Source organism: Balaenoptera borealis, assembly GCF_965194805.1.
Source record: "Balaenoptera borealis genome assembly, chromosome: 16".
In the NCBI taxonomy this organism is placed as follows: Eukaryota; Metazoa; Chordata; class Mammalia; order Artiodactyla; family Balaenopteridae; genus Balaenoptera; species Balaenoptera borealis.
In genome coordinates this window covers 81,314,999-81,337,909 of record NC_138872.1, presented here as the reverse complement: position 1 = coordinate 81,337,909, position 22,911 = coordinate 81,314,999, and the positions used below count along the sequence as shown (strand labels likewise).

The following is a 22,911-nucleotide window of genomic DNA, read 5'->3' as shown; positions in this document are numbered from 1 at the left end:
GGGGGTGAAGGGGTTAAGGGTATATGGTCAGAAGGGAGAGTCAGCAGGGTCTGCTGATGGATCGGATGTGTGAGAGGGAGGTAGGGTGACAGATAGGTTTGTGCGCTGAGTGACCTGGTGAGCTCCTACTGACCCTCAGTTCTAAGCTCTAAGGCTCTTCCTTAGGGAAGGCCTTCCCTGGCATCCAGACTAGGTGAGGTCTCCTGTAGAGAGGCAGAGCATTACCAGTGCTACATTTTAAGAATATAAAACTATAACCCGCTCATTCCTTTCTTAGTTCGCCCTGTGTTTTTGTGAGCCACACAAGTATTGGTTTGGGTATGGTAATAACATCTGCCAGGAGCCAGAGACTTTATTCTGCTCTCGTCTCTTTTTTTCCCCCGTAAAGGAATGCTCACACATGACCTGTGGTCCAAAATCATACCAGGAAGGTATGAGCTCCATTTGATCCATAAGGAAACAGAGGCTGAAAAAGCTTAAGTCATCTGCCCAAGGTCACAGAGCTAGAAGTGGAGGAGCTGGGATTCAAACCCGAGTCCTGCTTCAGCTTCAGAGATGAAGAGTCAGTTAAAGAATAAATAGAAAGAAAGGATATGACAAGTTTGTAAGTACTCTCTAGTTTTTCATCTTTAAAAAATGTAGGTGTAAATTTGTAATTTTTTGGTTTTGCACGGTAGAGGACTTCCCTTTAGCAGCAGATGAACGAGGAAGGAAAAATTCAGATTAATTTAAAATCAAAACAGGCAAAGCAATCCTGACAAACCATTTTTTTAGTAAAACACGGTAGTAAAATTGAAAACAAAACCCCCCAAACCACCACCAGTGCTGCTGAGATTGTTGTAAAACTGGTTTCTGCCTCTTGGCGAGCGGCCTGTATTTTTAGTTCACACTATGTGTTAGTTTCTAATTATTGTGTGATGAGCTGATAAATGCCACCCTCCTGTACTAGACTGGAAGCGACAGGAGGGCAGGGTCTGTCTATCTTGCTCATCTTATGCTCCTAGAGCTCAGTGCCTAGCGCGAGTAGATACTCAATTTGTAACTGTTGCATAAATGGATATTGCTGTTGCCATGATTAACTTTTTGGAAGAGAATCAGGCAATATATAGTAAGAGCTATAAGATAAAATATTATTTAACTAGTAATCTACTCCTGTGAGGAAAAAATATTCAACAAAAGCCAAAAAAAACCAAAAGAAGAAAGAAAAGACATGAAGATATTCATTCCTTAAAGAAGATGTGGTACATATATACGACGGAATATTACTCAGCCATAAAAACGAATGAAATTGGGTCATTTGTAGTGACGTGGATGGACCTGGAGACTGTCATATAGAGTGAAGTAAGTCAGAAAGAGAAAAACAAATATCGTATATTAACGCATATATGTGGAATCTAGAAAAATGGTACAGATGAACTGGTTTGCAAGGCAGAAATAGAGACACAGATGTAGAGAACAAACGTATGGACACCAAGGGGGGAAAGTGGGGGTGTGGGGGTGTGATGGTGTGATGAATTGGGAGATTGGGATTGACATGTGTACACTAATATGTGTAAAACAGATAACTAATAAGAACCTGCTGTATAAAAAAATAAAATAAAATTCAAAAAAAAAAGATATGAATACCTCTGATCTAGGAATTCCACTGCCAGCTATTCATTAGTGAGAAACTTGCACATGGGCAAAACATGTCTAAGAATGTTTATAGCATCATTTTTAGTAACAGAAAAAAACCCCTCAAACTGGAAACAACCCAAATACCTTTTATATGAATTTAAGAATGAGTACTTTATGGTATATACACATAGAATTGAATATAGAACATTGAAAATGAAGTACACATTTGTCAACGTGGTAAATCTAAAAAATTGTAATGCTGAATAAAGCAAATTTATTGAAAAAAAAGATATTCATTCCTGCATATCTTCGAAGGTAAACAAACAAAAAAAGCACCAGAGAATGGTTTTATTAAATGATGGCACATCAATATTACGTTACATCAATATAATAATAAACAGCCTTAAAGTTATAGTCATTTGGATTCTAGGCATGTGGCTGATAATACTCAAAACAAAACAAAGAAGTATGTACTTCTCAAATTCAGTCCTGTGAGTGGGCAGAAAAGAAACGGACATTTTTTGTTGGTGGAACTAAAACCTAGAAGTGGTACTTGGTGGCAGATTCCCTCCCTTGACTACACCAGAAATTGGAGCCTGTTCTGGACTTCTGCCTTACAGCATCTTGTCAGTGGTCAGCCCAGGAGAAGTTCTCAGCAAACACCCACTAAACAGGGTTCCACTACTTGTGTTCTTCCAATCTTCAGTGATCTGTCTCCTCTACTTCCCACTTTCATCTACTATTTAATTAGTTAGGGAGTCCGATCAACCGCAAATTGATTCATTCATCCATCCAACCAACATTTGTTAAGGGTCTAACTGTGTACCAGGCACCCTTCTAAGTGCTGGGTAAGAGAAATGAACTAAACAGACATAGTCCTTCCCCCATGTAAGTTACATCTTAGTGGAAGAGAAAAGACAGCTAACGAATAAGTACATGACGTCAGATACCTCTGCCTCCGTTCTGTCGCCATTCTCTAACAGCCTTCACGTGTTTTCCTCCTCCAACCCAGCCTGGCTGCCAGCTGCATTTTAAAGTGCAAATCAGACTTCACGTCTCCTGTTTAAAATACCGTCTAGACTACTCAGGACATTGTTTAAATTTCTTATGCATACGAAGCCCTTCAGGATCGCCTCTGCTTACCTCTCCAGCTTCATTTCCAGGCACCCACGCGCCCTGAACACGGAGAGTTTTCGTGGGACGGCCACCTTTCTTCCACCCGGAATGTTCTCCAACCGGAGATCTCCATCCACCAAACACCTGAGTCCCTACATGGCCCGCAACTAGCAGCCGGGCTCAGGGCCGTTACCCTCCGGGACATCTTTCTTCTATCCGGCCCCCGCGCCTCCAGCCCCTAGGAGGTACAGCATTTATCACCCAGTCCTACAATCCTTTATGTGGACAGGGGCCGTGTCTTGTTCATCTCTCTGCCAAAGGGCAGGCACCCAAGAATCGTTGGTGGGGTGAATGAAAAAGTAACGGCCGGCGTTCTAAAAAAGAGGCTAAAAACCTCGGAGACGTTTGCACTTCCGGGTGGCGGTTCGGTCGGCACCCGAAGATGGGAGAAGTGGGTACAGGTACCTCCTCAGGGGCTGCTCTAGGAGAAGTGCTCGGTGATCCGGAGGACCCGGGGAGCCTCGAGGGGGAAGAGCGCGGCGTCTGCCTCTGCGCAGTAGTCGCCCTCCGCAGGGAGGCGGAGCCGAGAGAAGCCCGAGGAGGGGCGCGGGGGGGGCGGCGCGGCGCGGTGCGACTGAGAGGTGGAGGGGGTGGTGCCGAGGTCTGGGAGCTCCGAACCTCACAACTCGCCCTTGTGCCCGGGGGTGAATGAAGTCCTACTTGCTAACCCATGCCCCAGCGAGGCTCACTGTAAATTAAAATTTACCTGTTGCTTCCTTTAGAGTCTGTCTTGGCTCGAAAGTATGTGATGAGTGCACACAACGTGCCCATGAATCACCTGGGGTCTTGTTAAAAGTGCAGAGTCTGATTCAGGAGGTCTAGGGTAAGGCCCAAGATGTTGCGTTTCTAATAAGCTCCCAGAGGACGCCGTTGCTGTGGATTCTCCAACACACTTTGAGGAGCAAAGGTGTGAAACAGTGGGTTTTTTTGGCTGCATTGGGTCTTCGTTGCTGCGCGTGGGCTTTCTCTAGTTGCAGCGAGTGGGGGCTACTCTTCCTTGCGGTGCGTGGGCTTCTCATTGCGGTGGCTTCTCTTGTTGCGGAGCACGGGGCTCTAGGTGCATGGGCTTCAGTAGTTGTGGCGCGGGAGCTCAGTAGTTGTGGCTCACGGGCTCTAGAGCGCAGGCTCAGTAATTGTGGCTCACGGGCTTAGTTGCTCCTTGGCACGTGGGATCCTCCCTGACCAGGGATCGAACCCATGTCCCCTGAATTGGCAGGCAGACTCTTAACCACTGTGCCACCACGGAAGTCCCGAAACAGTGGTTCTTAAATGCGGTCCCCAGACTAGCAGCATGGGCATCAGCTGAGAATTGTTTAGAAATGCGAATTATCGAGCCCGGCTCCACACCTGCGGAATTAGGATATCTGGGGATGGAGCCCAGCAGTCGGTATTTTTACAAATGCTGTAGGTGATTCCGATGCACGCTGGAGTTTGAGAACCACTGGACAGCGGAAAAGTCAAATTGAGCCTCATTTCTCTATAGACTTGTGACTGTGATCAATTTGCCTTATCTAGTTAAGCTTCAGTTTCATCAGTTGAAAAATCAGGATGAAAATACTAATGCCTTCCTAGTGAATCTATTATGAGGAGGGAACATGAGATAATGATTGTAAAGCACTTGGCACACATAATAAACATTTTATAATAGTTATCAGAGCCTAGAGAGCTTAGAGTAATTTCACTAGTGTGACAGGGGCAGAAAAAGACTTTAAAAGGAATGAGGAATGGGGGGAGGTGTGGTAAGCATATGGAGAAATGACTTTACTCTTCCAGGCCACTAAAGCGGAAAAGACAGGGCTGCAGTGGTAGTTACCACAGCAATGTTACCTCTCAGCCATGGTGATTATCCCTAAAGCCATTCATTTGGACAATGAATAACTTCATTTATTTGGAGTGCCTCTTCCAAATGAGTGAGTTTCAGAGAGCAATAACAGACAAAAGGGTTCCCCCCCCGCCCCAAACAACAGATGTACCTTAAACTATTTAGGTGTGATTTTCCTACTTGTCTGTTCTGGGAATGACATCGCCTTTGCTGTTTACCACTTTGGTCTTAGGATTTGGAAAAGGGAAGGAGGCAAAAATCAGAGGCAAGAGAAATTTCCGGATCAGTGAGTTTTTATTCAGCAATGAATTCCAGCTGCCAGAAGAAGAACTAGAATATCTAGTTGGAGGGAAACCTTCCCAACACATTTTACTTTCATCAGCACATTTTATCAGCATTACCCTGATACCAAAACCAGCCAAGGACACCACAAAAAAAGAAAATTACAGGCCAATATCCTTGATGAACATAGATTCTAAAATCCTCAACAGGGCTTCCCTGGTGGCGCAGTGGTTGAGAATCTGCCTGCCAATGCAGGGGACACGGGTTCGAGCCCTGGTCTGGGAAGATCCCACATGCCGCAGAGCAACTGGGCCCGTGAGCCACAACTACTGAGCCTGCGTGTCTGGAGCCTGTGCTCCGCAACAAGAGAGGCCGCGATAGTGAGAGGCCCATGCACCGCGATGAAGAGTGGCCCCCGCTCGCCGCAACTAGAGAAAGCCCTCGCACAGAAACGAAGACCCAACACAGCCAAAAATAAATAATAAATACATTTTTTAAAAAAACTGCATAAAATCCTCAACAAAATATTAGTAAACTGAAGCCAGCAATACATTAAAAGGATCATAGACCGTGATCAAGAGGGATTTATTCCAGGGATGCAAAGACGGTTCAACATCCAGAAATCAATCAACATGATACATCACATTAACAAAATGAAGGATAAAAATCATATCATCATCTCAGATGCAGAGAAAGCATTTGACAAAGTTCAACACCCATTTATGATAAAACTCTAACAGATTGAGTATTGAGGGAACATACCTCAACATAAGAAAGCCTGTATATATGAAAAACCCACAACTAAAATCATACTCAAAGGTGAAAATCTGAAAGCTTGTTTTCTTTTACTTTTTTTAAAGTGAATGGTTTTTATATTTTTTAAAATATATTTATTTAATTTATTTATTTGGTTGCACCGGGTCTTTGTTGCAGCAGGTGGGCTCCTTAGTTGCAGCTCGTGGGCTCCTTAGTTGTGGCATGCAAACTCTTAACTGCGGCATGTGGGATCTAGTTCCCTGACCAGGGATCGAACTCGGGCCCCCTGCGTTGGGAGCACAGAGTCTTAACCACTGTGCCACCAGGGAAGTCCCTGAAAGCTTGTTTTCTAAGATCAGGAATAAGACAAGGCCACTTTGGCCACTTTTATTCAATGGTATGGAGGTTCCTCAAAAAATTAGGAATAGAAGTACCATGTGACCCTTCTATCTCCACTTCTGGGTATTTGTCTGAAGAACACAAAAACACTAATTCAAAATGCTATCTGCACCTCTATGTTCATTGCAGCACTATTTACAATAGCCAAGATATGGGGGAATGGATAAAGAAGATGTGATAAATACACAATGGAATACTACCAGCTGTAAAAAAAAGAATGAAATCCTGCCATTTTCGACAACATAGATGGACATTGAAGGCATGCTAAGTGAGATAAGTCAGTCATATATAAAAAGAAAGATACACTGTCCACATATTCTCATCAGTAGGACCCTTTATGGTCATCTGAAGGCTTTACTCTGTCTATTTCCAGGCTCACAACTGCTGAACTGCCTTTTTCTGTATAGTTTGCCAGGATTATCTGAACAGCAGGGAGTGTAGCAAATTGGCACATTATAGGAGTGAAAACGTTTTATACATTTAAATCATTAAACCCTTATCTCTGTTCTCTTGATCTTGACCAACAACATGCCACCGAGCTTACGCGGTTATAGGGAAAATAAAAGGGCTGCACCTCTCTAAAGATGGGAAGCCCCAGTCTGGACATAGGGCATTTGTTTTCAAAGAAATCAGGTCAGTGATCAGAGGACCTATCTGGTTAGCATGGAATTTGTTTTAAAATGATAATGCTTTCATTAGGGTAGTTGAGAAATAATATTTTCACTAAACTTTTGAATCACTCTCCGCCTGCTGAAGACCTAGAGTATAACTTCCTCCTATCTTATGTCATCTATTTCTTCTATAATCTCAGTCCCAGGCTCACCGCCTGTGTAAAACTCGCTCTTCCTGTTGGGTCTCTCCTTTACTCTCATGCTACAACCACAGTCGCAGCACTTATGACACCAGATGTGTGGGGTTTTCCCACACCGAGCAATTCTCTGTGACACCAGCTGGGTGTCCTACCATTCAATTCAATTCTGACGCTAACTAGAGTTAGCACAGACCGCGCAGGTGACAGGCTCAGTCCCACAAGACTGGCCCCCCCCAACTTTAGATGCCAGTCTCAAGTGATAGTTCCCCAGTTTACCTGTAACTCCTGTCTGACTTGGCTACAAATTGAAGGTTCCCATGAGCATCCCCCCTTGGATTCGACTCTGCTAGAACAGCTCACAGAACACAGGCAAACACGTTTACCCGTTTATTATATAGTAAAGAATACAGATGAACAGCCAGATGAGAAGATACGTAAGTTGAGGTCTGGAAGGGTCCTGAGCTCAGGAGTTTCTGTTCCCTTTGAGTTGGGGGTGCACTACCTTCCTGGCACATGGACTTGTTCATTAACCCAGAAGCTCTCTGAACCCCAAACATTTGGGATTTTTAGGGAGGCTTCCTCATGTAGCCGTGATGGATCATTAACTCCACTTCCAGCCCGTCTCCCCTCTCTGGAGAATGAGGGTGGGGCTGAAAATTCTAAGCTTCTCATCACGTCTTGGTCTTTCTGGTAAGAAGCCTCTCATTCAGTTCACCAAGAGTCATCCTATTAGAACAAAAGAGGCTCCTATCACTCAGGAAATTCCAAGGGATTTAGGAACCCTGTGTCAGGAACCAGGGTCGAACACCAAACATCAGAACAAAAGATGCTCCTATGCTCCTAGTGCTTTTATTAAGAAATTACAAGGGTTTTAGGAGCTCTGTGCCAGGAATAGGGGGCAGAGACCTATACATTTATTTTCTATTATTTCACACTCCCTTAAACAATACTAGCATGATATTAAAAATAATCCAGTTTATTTAATATTCTAGATTATTATTCCGATTTCTCACTTACATGGCTGTATTTTCCTGGTTGCTACACTTTAATTTCACACATGAATTCAAACTAATTAGTGTATGAGGAGAGTATTATGGTAGGTCTTTCACTAAAAGTTGTGAGTTTTTTTCTTTTTTTTTAAAGTGTGTAGTTTTATCACTTTCAAGTACTGTAAATTGACCTGGGTTAGTATTAATTAATAAAAACCCTTGAGGGTCATTTTGTAATAGGAATGTTCTTCGCTAAAGTAGTGACTATTTGTAGATAAATCAGGATGAAAAAAGATGCTTGGAAGTTGTCAGCTCACTTAAATAATTTAATTATTCCCTTGAAACCTGTGTAGTATAGTGAGAAGGCACCATCAATTTCTGATTACCTGGGGAAATAGGAGGAGGTGACATAGGTCACATTTACTTTAAGATAGTGATTAAACAAAACATGAGGCAAAGTATATTTTTAAATGTAAATGTTTTTCATTAAAGCATTCATTGTTTTTACACATGTATTCACACATTCATTGTTCTATAGACATTATTCAAAAGTATAAAACACCTTTTATTTTTTTTTAGATTTCATTTATTCAATAAACTATGCATGATTCATGCAAAATAATCTTTAGTTTCAAGCCTTTTTCAGTGATTTCCTCCTCATAAGTATGAACTTACACAATGATAGAGCAACAAAATTAGCTGCTTTGACACCTACTGTTGAAGAAAGCAAAAATATTTATTGCAGTGCAGGGGTAGGTAAAAGATTTCTAACCATAATCTGCCAAGAACTGCAGGAATTATTCATACCCTGAGCTAAATAGCCACAATCAGTATTCTTGTTAAGTGAAATTTCATTTGTAAAACACCTTTTAAAACACAAGTACAAGGAGTTCCTGGGCAGTCCCGTGGTTAGGATTCGATGCTTTCACTGCCGAGGCCTGGGTTTGATCCCTGGTCGCAGAACTAAGATCCTGCAGGCCACTTGGCCAAATAAATAAATAAATAAATAAATAAATAAATAAAAATAAAACACAAGTACAATAGTTTAAAAACCAAACTATTTTTTAACATTTCATAAATTGCTTGACAAAGAAATAGCCATGCTTCTAATAGTTAGAATAGTTTGTTATCTGTTTTGAACTGAGCTCTGTTTTTATAAGAGTAGAATGAAGTTGGTCACTGAACACACCATCCTTTTTGCTCCCTAATAGTCCAGCAGACATCCAGGGTCCTTGACCTGGGGGTAGGTGACAGTATCTACACTTGGGCTTTGAAAGAGTTCGTGAACTCCACAAAATTGTATGTGGGGAAAAATGTGTACACATATATGCAAATACATTTGGGGGAGAAGAATGGGTCCATAGTTTTCAAAAGATCCTAAAAATAATAAATATAGGAAAGCAAGGACCTTTGTAAGTCATGGGGTAGGGTTCCATAAGACACTGAGAAAGCACGAGGGCCAAGTGGGAAGAATCTGTTTTGGCTAACTGGGGAGGCCTCATGACAGAATTGGGGCTGCTTGCTCTCAATCACTGCAGCGTGCTCAGGGTTGTGCCCTATAACCCCGGCCCCTCCCGTGGGCTACATCTCTGCATTGCTAAGGAATATTTGAGATGGGTAGTAGCTGGGTAACTCTGCCGAAGGTCAGAATTTAATCTGTAGTTTTAGGGTGAATTGGGAGGATGCCCGTGTGATGAAAGCTGCATGTTTGTTTTATATCTAACGGTTAGAATTTTATAGCAGGAATGAGCAGCAGAGCTTTAATCCAGCCACTCGTGTTTTAAGTGAGAAAACAAGATTGAAGAGGTGAAGTAACGTTCTCAGAGCTCCTAGGTCTCCTGGTTCTCGGTCCACAGCAGTTTTCCCATGCACTAATATTTCTTTTGATATGTGGTAGATCAGCTTTTTAAAAAAGTAATTCTGATGCACAATCATCTGTTTCTGGTAGAAAGTTAGGTAGCTCAGTCATTCTTGAAGAAGAATGTCTGCGTGAGCTAGATTACTCAAAATGTTCCAGTCTCAGAAACATCCCTCCCACCACTTGGAAGTGTTCAGATGCTAGAAAGGATGTTCCAGAAGGCCAGCTGTGACTAAAAGCTGAACGGAGGCTGCTTCCTCTGAAAAAAAATGAGATCATATCAAGCTGGGCAAATCTGAGAGCCAGCTAAGGCATTGAACCTTCCTAAATGTCAAAATTGTGAAGGTATTTTTAGAACATTGGGACTTTTACTGATTTAACAGCTGGGAGAAGATGAAAGCAGTGGAAAAGCCCAAAGAAATTTGAAGTTTAGATAAATCTGTATGTGCTTGGAAGGTTTTTGTTCAATGTGGAATGGCCTGAGCTTTATGGGCTGAATTGTGAGCCCCCAAATTCATGTGTTGAAATCCTAACCTCCAGTCTCCCAGGATGACTGTATTTGGAGATAGGATCTTTAAAGAGGTAATTAAGTTACGATGAGGCCATTAGCCAATATGACTGGTGTCCTCAGAAGATGAGGAAATTAGGACACGGACACACAGAGCGAAAGTGTGAGGACACAGGGAGAAGATGGCCACGTACAACTCAAGGAGAGAGGCCTCAGAAGGAACTAACCCTGCAACACCTTGATCTTGGGCTTCTAGCCTCCAGAACTGGGAACCCTTCCCAGTTTGTGGTACTTTGTTAGGGCAGCCCTGGCAAACTAATACAACATGCAAAAGTCATTTTGCATGAGAAAACTCATTTCTTTTTGTAATTACACAAAAATATTCTTTACGAAGCCTTGGTAAGTGCACAATGCAATCCTCCCTTGGGTTCTGTTCCAGAGCTTTCTGGACCTGATTCCCAGGCAAGCCTTGTGCATTCCTGGCCTCTCTGATGGCTTCTGCCATTCACTCTGAGTGTGGAATGCAGAGAGAGTTTTTCAGATACTGGAGCTTAACTCCAAAAGGTTAACCTCTAAAACAAAGGTCTTTGCACAGCTCCTGTGATCGTCAGGGGTGTGGCATCACACCTGCAGGGGTGTGTTAGCATCTGTGGCCCCTCACCATTCCGATAACCCTACTTGGTGTTCCGCTGCAGGGAGAGGGGGTGGGGAGCTCCCTCACTTGGTGAGTCTGGAGGGGCTGGAGGGAGGAGCACAGAGCCGGGCTTCGTTCGGTGCCCTTTCTGAAGCGCGCGGGGTGGTAGTTCTTGTGCTCAGTGAGGGGCTAGACTTGGAGACCTGTGAGCCCCAATGCCCTTTCCTCCCCTCCTCTGGCCAGACCTGGATCACCCCACTTCCCCTCAGCTCTCAGCATCCAGAGCGGCCCCCTTAGCTGGCCCTGACAGCCCTGCAGGGAGCTCTGGGTGTGGGGAGGGGTCTTTCCTCTGACCACACACCCTGCAGCCTCGCAGGGCTGGTGGGGCAGGAGCCCAGTCCCAGGTGATTCGCATGAAATGTTAATAAAGGTGTTTAGCCCTAAGGGTGGGGTAGAGAGGCCAACCTTCTTGAAGGTGTATATTACAGCCTAATAACAGGCATCACTTTTTAAGCACTTACTGTATACCGGCCTGCAGATAAATTCTCCCTTCATCCTTCCAGCAGCTCTCCATGGTGGCTATTATTATACCCATTTTCCAGATAAAGACACAAGCTCAGGTGAGAACATTGAGGCACAAAAAGGTGAAATAATTTTGCTACGTTTCCACAAGCTAGCAAGTAGCAGAGCCAGGAATTCCATACAGTAAAACTTTATTCAGGGGACTTCCCTGGTGGCGCAGTGGTTAAGAACCCGCCTGCCAATGTAGGGGACACGGGTTCGAGCCCTGGTCCGGAAAGATCCCACATGCCACGGAGCAACTAAGCCCGTGAGCCACATGCTGGGGATGATGGGCTTAAAAATCATGAGGATGTGCTGTGCAGGGTGTGGGGATCCAAGCGGCATCAGCATCAGGATGGGAGGAAAGCAGCTGCTCCCTTGGACTGGAGAGTGAGAAGGAGGTGAGCTTAGGGAAATAGTCGGAAACCCATTTAAGTGAAGGTTGAAGAGTAGCCCGAGAGATGGGAGGAGAACCAGGAATACGTATGCCTAAGCCAAGGAAAGAGAGTTTTAAGAAGGGAAGGGTCCATATTATCACAGCCTGCTGAAAAGTCAAGTAAGAAGAGGACTGCTTGGATTTAGCAAAAAGGGAAGTGCTGTGGCGGTTCAGTTAGAGGGAACGGAGGAAGTCATTTGGATAAACGAGATAGGTGGCAGATAGAGGAGGACACGTGGGTTCAGTTTTATATATGTATTTATTATAGTTAGTTGATTATTAACATTAATAATTAATGGAAAGAGACCTGCACATGGTCAAGTACCAGTGGGGAAAGTGCCAGCAGAGGAGAGACTGACATACGGGACAGAGATGATTAATAACTTCAGCAGCACTTCTGCTATCGACTTGCTCTTTGTCTTGGGTCACTACCCTCCGCACCGCATGGGCTGTCTGCTCCCTGCTACCAGAAGAATCTTCTCAACAGCAGACCAGTTCCTGACACTCCTCAGTTTAAGATTTTCTTGGTCCTGTCTCACCTCTCATAACTGTTCTACTTACACCAGGATCTCTCATACTTCTGGACCTTTGCACGGATAGCTCCCTTTGCTGAGGGCTAATTCCCTCTTTAGCCCATTAACTCATAGACGTCTTTCAAGATTCAGCTCAAGCATCTTCTCCGAGACCCTCTTGGTCTCAGTGAGGCGTCTCTCCTGTGGATTTCTGCAGCCTCTTCTGCTCCCAAGTCTCCCAGCTCCCATCATGTATAATTACAAATCTCTCTATTTCTCTTTTAAAAGCTGTGACTTCTTTGAGGTCAGGGACTAAAGTTCGTGTTTACATGTCCTCGACCAAACTCAGGGCCTGATGTTTTATGAATGAAGAAGACACAGACCATACTTCTCGAGACTCATACCAACAATAGAGAAACACAAAGCCTGTAACGGTGCGGTGTGTGCCGTGCTTTGGGAACTCTTCTTAGAAGACGTGAAAAAGTTTTGGCTGGGTCAGAAAGGATATGCTTGTCAAGTGGAGAAGGTCATCTTAAACAGAGTGAACAGGGTGTTTGTATGCTGTGGACATTTCCACTTCCTAGGTTATTCAGGCCAACCTTCCCACTGAGGGCAACTAAAATGCTAGCTGAAATCTAATAAAGCATCTTGAAAACACTAAAGACCTAACAAAGACAGCAAAACATTACCAGGCCATGATTTAGAAGACAGACTCAGAGGTGGTAAATCAATTTTTTTAAAAAAATTGAGATATAATTGACATATAACATGACATTAGTTTCAGGTGTACAACACAATGATCCTATATGTGTGTATATAATATCGTGAAATGATGACCACGGTAAGTCTAGTTAATAGTTAACATCCATCACCACATATGGTTATTCCAAATCTTGGCTGTTGTAAATAATGCTGCAATGAACATGGAGGTGCAGATATTTTTTGAGTTAGTGTTTTCTTTTTCATTTTTCAGATAAAGACCCAGAAGTGGAATTGCTAGATCATACGGTAGTTTTATTTTTAAATTTTTGAGGAACCACCGTACTGTTTTCCATAGTGGCTGCACTAATTTACGTTCCCAAAAACAGTGCACAAGTGTTCCCTTTTCTCCACATCCTTGCCAACACTTGTTGTCTCTTGCCTTTTTGATAATAGCTATTCTAAGAGGTATCAGGTGATATCTCATTGTGGTTTTGATTTGCATTTTCCTGATGATTAGTAATGTTGAGAACTTTTTCATGTACCCGTTGGCCATTTGTTGTCTTGTTTGGAAAAATGTCTGTTCAGGTCCTTTGCCCATTTTTTGATCAGATTATTCGTTTGTTTTTTGCAGTTGAGTTGTATGAGTACTTTATATATTTTGAGTATTAACCCCTTATCAGATATATGATTTGCAAATATTTTCTTCCATTCCATAGGTTGCCTTTTCATTTTGTTGATGATTTCCTTTGCTGTGCAGAAGCTTTTTACTTTGATGTAGTCTTACTTGTTTATTTTTGCTTTCGTTGCCTTTGCTTTTAGTGTGTGAATGAACTCTTAAAACTGCTTTTGCCCTGAAGGTATTTACCAACTCAGCAGGGAACTGTTATGAAACTGAATTACAGTTTTGCTTACCTCATGGCTTGAGAGGGACAGAAGTGAAAGTCCAAGGGACATCTAAGGTGAGAGATAAGAAAAAGCTAACTATCCCTAACCCAACACATTTTTGGATTCAGGGTAAGGTTAGCCCAGATGTAAACCTGTGTCCTTTTGGCACAGGGAAAAGATTCCTGTGAGATAGTAAACCAAACCTAGCCTCCCTGAGGAATAGTAGACTAAATCTGCATTCCAGAGGTGGTATAAGAAAACTCAAGCAGGGAATTTAGCTGAAAGTGGTTCTGGTTTTGATAGTGCCCCAGACATCTGGCAAAAGGGAATGTCCCATTGGAAAGATGGGAGAGATCCAATTTCTCTGCATTCTTTCCAGTATTTGCTATTATTAGTATTTTTCATTTTAGTCGTTATAATAGATGTTTGTTATTTGTAATTACTGTGTACATGTATTGTAATTTTTGTACTTTGATCTTGTATCCTGAGACCTTGTTGAACTCACTTATTAGTTCTAGAAGTTTTTTAAAAATTGTTGTTGTTTTTTGAGGGTTTGTCTTTTGGTAGACAATCATGTCATCTGAAAATAGGGACAGTTTAATTTCTTCCTTTTCAATCTGTATGCTTTTAATTTCCTTTTCTTGCCTTATTGCTTTGGTTATGTCTTCCGGTATATTGAATAAGAGTGGTGAGAGCAGAAATCTTTGCTTTGTTCCCAGTATTAGGAGGAAAGCATTCAGCCTTTCACCACTAAATATAATGTTCACTGTAGGTTTTTAGTAGATGCTCCTTATTGGGTTGAAGAAGTTCCCTTCTATTCCAAGTTAGCTGAGAGTTTTTATCACAAATGGGTGTTGAATTTTGTCAAACGCTTTTCTATATCAGTTGATATGATCGTATGGCTTTTCTTCTTTAGCCTGTTAATATGGTGGATTACATTTAAAATTTTTTTAAATTAAGGTAGAGTTGATTTACAATGTTGTGTTAATTTCTGCTGTACAGCAAAGTGATTCAGTTATACATATATATACACATTCTTTTTAAAATATTCTTTTCCATTATGGTTTATCATAGGATATTGAATATAATTCTCTGTGCTGTACAGTAAGACCTTGTTGTTTATCCATTCTATATATAAAAGCTTACATCTACTAACCCCAACCTCCCACTCCATCCCTCCCCCAATCCCCTCCCCCTTGGCAAGCTCCAGTCTGTTCTCTATGTCCGTGATTCTGTTTCTGTTTCATAGATAGGTTCATTTGTGTCATATTTTAGATTCCACATATATATGATATCATATGGTTTTTGTCTTTCTCTTTCTGACTTACTTCAATTAGTATGATAATCTCTAGTTGCATGGTTTTTGAATATTGAACCAACCTTGCATTTTGGGAATTAACCCTACATGGTTGTGATGTAAAATTGTTTTTATATAGCACTGGATTCAATCTGCTAGTATTTTGTTGAAGATTTTATATCTGTGTTTATGGGGAATATAAGTCTCTAGTCTTTGGTTTTGCTGTCATGGTAATACTGGCCTCATAATATAAGGTAGAAGGTGCTCCTTCTTCTATTTTCTGGAGATTGTGTATAATGGGTGTTAGTATTTCTTTAAATATGGGTAGAATTCTCCGGTGAAACTATCTGTGTCTGCTGAATGCAGCAGGTCTGTTTCACTCATTTCTCACTTGTCTCTGTATCCATGGTGATGACCCTTGGTCAAACTCTGAGAACTACATTTCTGGAATGTTCACATAGCAATGGGTAGATGTTATTCTATATGGCCCAAGTAGTGGGTTGAGAAGAACTAGGCTGTCAACATGTTTAAAGTAAATGTAATGATTCATGATGTGCCCCTGGTGCCTGGTTTGGGGCCATGCTTGGTCACATGGAAGGTATGTGACCAACTCCCTTTAAGAATGTTGGATTCCAGACTTCCCTGGTGGCGCAGTGGTTAAGAATCCACCTGCCAATGCAGGGGACATGGGTTCAAGCCCTGGTCCGGGAAGATTCCACATGCCGCGGAGCAACTAAGCCCGTGTGCCACAACTACTGAGCCTGTGCTCTAGAGCCCGCGAGCCACAACTACTGAAACCCACACGCCTAGAGTCCGTGCTCCGCAAGAGAAGCCACCACAATGAGAAGCCCGTGCACCGCAACAAAGAGTAGCCCCCACTCACCACAACTAGAGAAAGCCTGTGCGTAGCAACGAAGACCCAGTGCAGCCAAAACTAAATAAAATTTTTAAAAAATGTTGGATTCCAAGACTCAAGTAGAATTTCCTAGGCAAGGACGTCTCACATATGTCCCTGCAGTTTGCACGTGGAGAAGGTGTGTCTGTGCTATCCCTGTAGAGAGATAAGAAAGTCTACATTTGACCCCTCCAGCTTTTGCCTATGTATGTCTTTTTCCTGCTGCTCCTGCACTGCATCTTTTGCTGTAATAAATCTTAACCTTGAGTATAACTTTATATGGAGTCCTGTGAGTCTTTCCAGTGAATCACCAAACTAGTTGTGGGGCCACTGAGATAAGAAGTTGTTTTTCTGAAACTACAAATCAATTTTTTATATTATCTGTTTCGTATTGAGTGAGTTTAGGTAGTTTGTGGTTTTCAAGGTGTTGGTTAATTTCATCCAAGTTGTTGAACTTCTATGGGTAGAGTTGTTTATAGTATTCCCTTATTATCCTTTTATGTTCTACAGAGCTTGTAGTGATAGCCAATATTTTATTCTTTTTGGTTTCAAAGCACATTTATGGAAAAATTACCTGACTGGAATTCTAACTATAACCCTATGTGGCAGGCAAGACACGTGGTATTATTTACATTGAGTTGAGAAAGAAACATACTTTTTCAAAAAAAACTGAAGCATAGTTGACATACAATATTATGTTAGTTTCAGGTGTAAAACATAATGATTCAACATTTAAATATATTAAATAAAAAATGATCACCATGATAAGTCTAGTAACCATCTGTCACCATACAGTTATTATAGTATTATTGATTATATTCCTTATGCTATACATTACCTCCCTGTGACTTATTTTAAAACTGGAAGTTGGTATCTCTTAATCCCTGTCACCTATTTTGCCCAACCCTCTAAACTTCTCTCCTCTGACAAACACCAGTTTGTTCTCTGTATCTATGAGTCTGTTTCTGTAGGGAGACTACATGTATAGGGAATTGCAGAGCTGATATTAGAGCCCAGGGTTCCTGACTCCAGGCTTCTCTGTTAATAATAAGGTCCCAGATATCACTCCTAGGTAGTTCTGTATCATTCTATACCTATCTTTCAGCTCTTTCTTAACTGGCTCTTTTATTCTCCACCTAACCTTCCATGTCATGCTTGTTTTTGTTTTTGTTTTGTTTTTTTAAAGCAAATCCTACCTTAGAGATCTTTTGCTTATTCTTCTCCAGAACTTCTTATTCCTGGCCTCTCTCCTTTCTCTAGGTCAAATCATACTTGCTCTTTTGGAGACTCCAGCATTATAAAGTTTAACCCAGTGGTTCTCAACAGGAGGAAATTTTGTCCCCCAAAAGACATTGGGCAATGTCTGGAGACATTCTTTTTTTTTCTTTAATTATTTTATTTATTTATTTATTTATTTTTTGGCTGTGTTGGGTCTTTGTTGCGGCACGTGGCCTTTCTCTAGTTGTGGGGAGCGGGGGCTACTCTTCATTACAGTGCGCAGGCTTCTCATTGCGGTGGCTTCTCTTGTTGCGGAGCACGGGCTCTAGGCGCACGGGCTTAGTTGCTCTGCGGCATGTGGTATCTTCCCAGACCAGGGCTCGAACCCATGTCCCCTGCATTGGCAGGCAGATTCTTACCCACTGTGCCACCAGGGAAGCCCCTGGAGACATTCTTGACTGTCACACTGGGGGTGGTTACTGGCATTTAGTGGGAAGAGGCCAGGGATACTGCTAAATAGCCTACCGTGCACAAGACAGCCTCCACAGCAGGGAATTATCCAGCCCACGGTGTCGGCAGTGCCAAGGTTAAGCAACCCTGCTTTAAGCCTACGCCTCAGGAGACCTTGTCTGACTCCTGACCAGCTCTTTGAGATGGCACAGCTGTGCCAGGCCATCAAGGCTGTATTGCTTTCAATTTGTGGTGAATGACTTGACAATCCATGGCTTTGTGGGCTACATGGAGGGGGAGTGGCTTCCTGCCACACAACCACAGGATAGGGCTTTGGACCTCTTGGACTTGCACTTAGAATTCCACGGATACTGAATTACATTTGCCAGTATCTTGGTGTGGGACGTCAAACCCAACAGCCTGGGTGGGTCACAGCCTCACCCACACTTACAGTGTGTGCTGGTCTGAGGCTTCAGTGGAGTGTTGGAGTGACAGGTGTTGTGGTGATGCTGGTGGAGGTTTTTTTCCCCAAACATTGGAAATCTATTGGTTATCCAGCATCAGCTCCATGGTGCTTATGTTTTTACTAGTGGGTTTTGTGGCTGTGATTCTCACGTGCATGCTTTGGAAATGACCCGGTTCAGTACAACTTGGATGAGATGATGATTGACCAGGGTGACAATGGCTGGAAAACTACCCATACAGATGTCTTCCACTTTCCTCCATACTTTGGTCTGCTCTATGCTGTGCTTGGCGTGGGTGCCCAGAAATGTGGGACATTGATTTCCTGGCCTTGGCACTGGTGAAGTGATGAGAATTATCAGGAATTTCTCTCAAGGGGTAGAACTACGTAGGTAGTTTGTTCAGAAAAAGTTTGTGGATCTTCTCTTCTATCCAAGGTGAGGGGCAGACTTAAGGGGTAGACCTAAGACCTAAGGAGCTTTAGCGATGATGCGTATATTTTATTGTAGGTTTTCTGGACAACAGACGGGGGAGACTGTTTTGCTGGAGGCCCTGGGTCTGGAAGAAACTGGGCTAATTCCTCTGAAATTGCTAAAGGGGGATAGGTGGAATCTAACACAGACTTGCCGCTACCGCCCCACAGGCATTATTACCATGGTGCTGCGTGGCGTGTTGTGTGCATCCTGGTGGGGCCATTACCTTGGCACCGTCTTGTATGCCCCAACCTGCTGCTTCTCTGGCTACGTGTTCAGCCACTGCTTTTGGCACATCGGAGGTGAACATTGGGTGCGGGACATCATTCTCACCACCAGGCTCTTCTGATGAGGACTTCCATTTCCCTGGTAGGCAGGCCTGGACTTGAACTTAGAAACGTCATGCAACCTGGACTAGAGTTAGTGTGAGGTTTCCTGCCTGGACCCTCATATGCCTGCTTGCTCATCCTAGATTCACCAGTTCAGAGCCATTCAGTGTTTTATTCTTGATATTGGCAATTTGTGTCTTCCTTTTCTTTTATCAGTCTTATTAGAGGTTTATTGGTCTTTGAAAGAACCAGTTTTTGTTTTTTTATTTTTAAGAACCAGTTTTTTGTTTGTTTAAATGCCTTTCGGTTGTTTTTATCGTTTTCATTTCATTGATTTTGGCTCTTCATTATTTCCTTCCTTCTGTTTGTTTCAGGCTTATTTTTCTTTTCCTTCCCCTCCCCCCTCCCCCCTCCCCCTCCCCCCTCCCCCTCCCCCTCCCCCCTCCCCCCTCCCCCTCCCCCCTCCCCCTCCCCCCTCCCCCTCCCCTCCCCCCTCCCCCTCCCCTCCCCCCTCCCCCTCCCCTCCCCCTCCCCTCCTCCCTCCCCCTCCCCTCCCCTCCCCTCCCCCTCCCCTCCCCTCCCCTCCCCTCCCCTCCCCTCCCCCTCCCCTCCCCTCCCCCTCCCCTCCCCCTCCCCCTCCCCTCCCCTCCCCCTCCCCCTCCCCCTCCCCTCCCCTTCCCTTCTCTTCCTCCCTCCCTCCCTCCCTCTCTTCCTTCCTTCTTTCCTTCCTTCCTCCCTCCTTTCCTTTCTTTCTTTCCCACATCATGCAGCTTGCAGGATCTTAGTTCCCTGACCAGGGATCGAACCTGGGCCCCTGGGCACTGGAAGTGTAGAGTCCTAATGACTGAACCGCCAGGGAAGTCCCCTTATTTTACTTTTCTTTTTTTCGTTTCTTGTGGTGGTTGCTTAAATTATTGATTTGAGATCTTTTTGTGAACATTTAGTGTTACCAATTTCCCTCTCAGACTGCTTTAGCTGTGTCCCACAAATTTTGATACCTACAGGTAATACATTGTTTCTTTTAAGAAATAACATAGCTATTTTGAAGACTTTTTTCTGATTCTTGGTATTACGAGTGACTTTCTATTGTATCCTGGACAATTGGGGTATCAGAAGACTCTGAATCTTATTTAAATCTTCTATTTTAGTGGGCTCTGCTGACACCATACTGGTGAAGCAAAGTGGAGGCTGCCTCATTATCACAGGGTAGAGATGAAAGCTTAGGCTCCCCACTGATGACACAGTGGGGAGGGGGAGGAGCACCCCATCAGTAGCAAGTGAGAGTGGGGGTCTAGACTCACACTCCATCTCTGTTTATTCTGGGGTGGGGTGGGTTTTTTTCCCATGGCATTTGTCTGGAGTAGGGTGGACATTGTCAAAATAAGTTTGTCTTGATAGGCTGCTCCTTTCCTGGTCCTTTAGTTAGAGAGAGCAGGCTTTGATTGGGGCTTTTTTTTTCTTTCTTTTTCTGTACATATTGGCTTTTCTGGGTTGCAGGCTTCTTCTGTGCTAGTCTAGGATATGTAGGGAGCAAAAAGAAAATCCGGTAACTCATTGCTGTGTCATCCCTTGAGTTTCAAGTTTCCTAGATAGTCGCCTTCTTCTCTCTACCTTTCAGACTCTTCCTATAATGTTATGCATTATGTCCAGGGTTTTAGCTGTACTTGGTGGGAGGGATAGAGGAAACTGTGTCTATGTCATCTTGTCTGTAACCATCATTGACCTCTTTTAATACTTTTAGGTTATTTTTAAATAAACTTTTAATTTTAGAATAGTTTTAGGTTTACAGAAAAGTTGCAAAGATAGAAAATTCCCATATACCCCATACCTAGTTTCTCCTATTACTAACATTTTATGGTACATTTGTCATATTCATGAACCCATACTAATATATTATTAAAGTTCATACTTTATCTAGATTTCCTTAGTTTTTACCCAGTGTTCTAAGATGCCACCCAGAATACAACATTACATTTTGTCATGTTTTTCACACTCTTCTTGGATATGACAGTTTCTGACTTTCCTTGTTTTTGATGACCTTGACAGTTTGAGGACTCAGTCATTTTGTAGAATGTCCCTCAACTGGGATCTGTCTGATGTTTTTCTCATGATGAGACTGGGGTTATGGGTTTGGGGGAAAAGATCACAGAGACAAAGTGCTACTGTCATCACATCATATCAAGGGTACCTACTATCAACATGTCTAATCACTGGTGATGTTGACCGTCACCTGGCTGAGGCAGTGTTTGTCAGGCTTCTCCACTGTGAAGTTCCCCCCTCCTCCTATTTCCATATTGTGCTTTTTGGAAGGAAGTCACTATGCAGCCATTATAATATCTTTTTTTACACTTACATCAGATCTTGTTTTCCTCTTACAAATTCTGACTTATTAGAGGCATTAATTTTTACTGGGTCCGGACTTCCCTGGTGGTGCAGTGGTTAAGAATCTGCCTGCCGGGCTTCCCTGGTGGCGCAGTGGTTGAGAATCTGCCTGCCAATGCAGGGGACATGGGTTCAAGCCCTGGTCTGGGAAGATCCCACATGCCGCAGAGCAGCTAGGCCCGTGAGCCACAATTACTGAGCCTGCGTGTCTGGAGCCTGTGCTCCGCAACAAGAGAGGCCGCGATAGTGAGAGGCCCGCGCACCGCGATGAAGAGTGGCCCCCACTTGCCACAACTAGAGAAAGCCCTCACACAGAAACGAAGACCCAAAACAGCCATAAATAATAAATAAAAAAAAAAAAAAAAAAAAAGAATCTGCCTGCCAATGCAGGGGACACGTGTTCGATCACTGGTCCGGGAAGATCCCACACGCCGCAGAGCAACTAAGCCCGTGTGCCACAACTACTGAGCTGTGTGCTGCAACTACTGAAGCCTGCGCACCTAGAGCCCATGCTCCACAACAAAAGAAGCCACCGCAATGAGAAGCCCGCACACTGCAACGAAGAGTAGCCTCCGCTCGTCACAACTAGAGAAAGCCCAAGCGCAGCAATGAAGACCCAACGCAGCCAAAAAAAAAAAAAAATTTACTGGGTCTATATTTTCCCAAACATTTCATTTTAATATTCATTACACCAATATCAAGCATTTACACAGAAAAGATGAAAAAAAAAAAAAGGCATGATTTGAGAGACTAGTTCTCTTAATACTTCTGGGCACTCAAAACTAATGTCCTAAGGAAGTCTTTAAATACTATAACAGCCATTTTTAGGAAAAACCTAAAACCATATGCAGCCATAAGACCAGTGGAATTATTCTGAATGCTTCTGTTTGTCTCAAGGAAAGTTATCAGAAGAAATAGAGCCATTTCAGTTTTCTTTAGAAAGCTTATTTTAAGAAGAGTCTTGGATCTTACATATAATTTCCTCATGACTCTGAAATTCCAAAAAGGGAAGCACAATTGTTAATGTTATATTTGTCCTTTTGACATAGACGGGGCTATTTTTAGACTAGATAGAATGGTCTGTGCTTTATGTAGACTTCACAGTACATTGAGGCCTGTAGAAGAATCATCTTGAGTACACACGTGGCCATGCAATAGGACTTGAAACATAATGTTACCCTTTTATATTACTAAAGACCATCCGAAGTTTTCTCTTTGGGCTTTCATGACCTATTTATTAGAACCATAACTTGTTTGATGCCGAGTTTCTGGATATGAGGAGTTATTAAGAGAAAATATGACTTTTTTACAAAACGGTTCCAGGAATACATTGTAGAGGAAAAGGATAAGTGCTTAAAATAAGGATATTGTTAAAATGCTACCTGTGTTAAAGAACCTTTGTGCAATCCCTGACGTCATAATAAACAGAATATTTTGTGAGGATGTTACATTATTCT

The 22,911-nt window shown here is 42.9% G+C and overlaps 2 long non-coding RNA genes across 4 annotated transcripts in view; one reads left to right on the top strand and one right to left on the bottom strand.

Moving 5' to 3' along the window:
• LOC309613301 overlaps positions 1-22,911 on the top strand; it is a 36,174-nt gene that overhangs the window by 2,531 nt on the left and 10,732 nt on the right. The window contains exons 3-4 of one of the 3 annotated variants that reach the window (XR_014235634.1): positions 389-3,710; positions 4,848-6,895. This is a non-coding gene — a long non-coding RNA (uncharacterized lncRNA). Of the gene's footprint in view, positions 1-388; positions 3,711-4,847; positions 6,896-22,911 lie in introns of those variants that run through there. The other 2 variants (XR_014235635.1, XR_014235633.1) reach the window with 2 other exon arrangements.
• On the bottom strand, positions 1,951-19,417 carry LOC309613303. Its single transcript, XR_014235638.1, has 2 exons — positions 7,000-19,417; positions 1,951-6,917 (listed from the first exon to the last, which is right to left on the bottom strand). It is a non-coding gene; the product is annotated as an uncharacterized lncRNA (long non-coding RNA).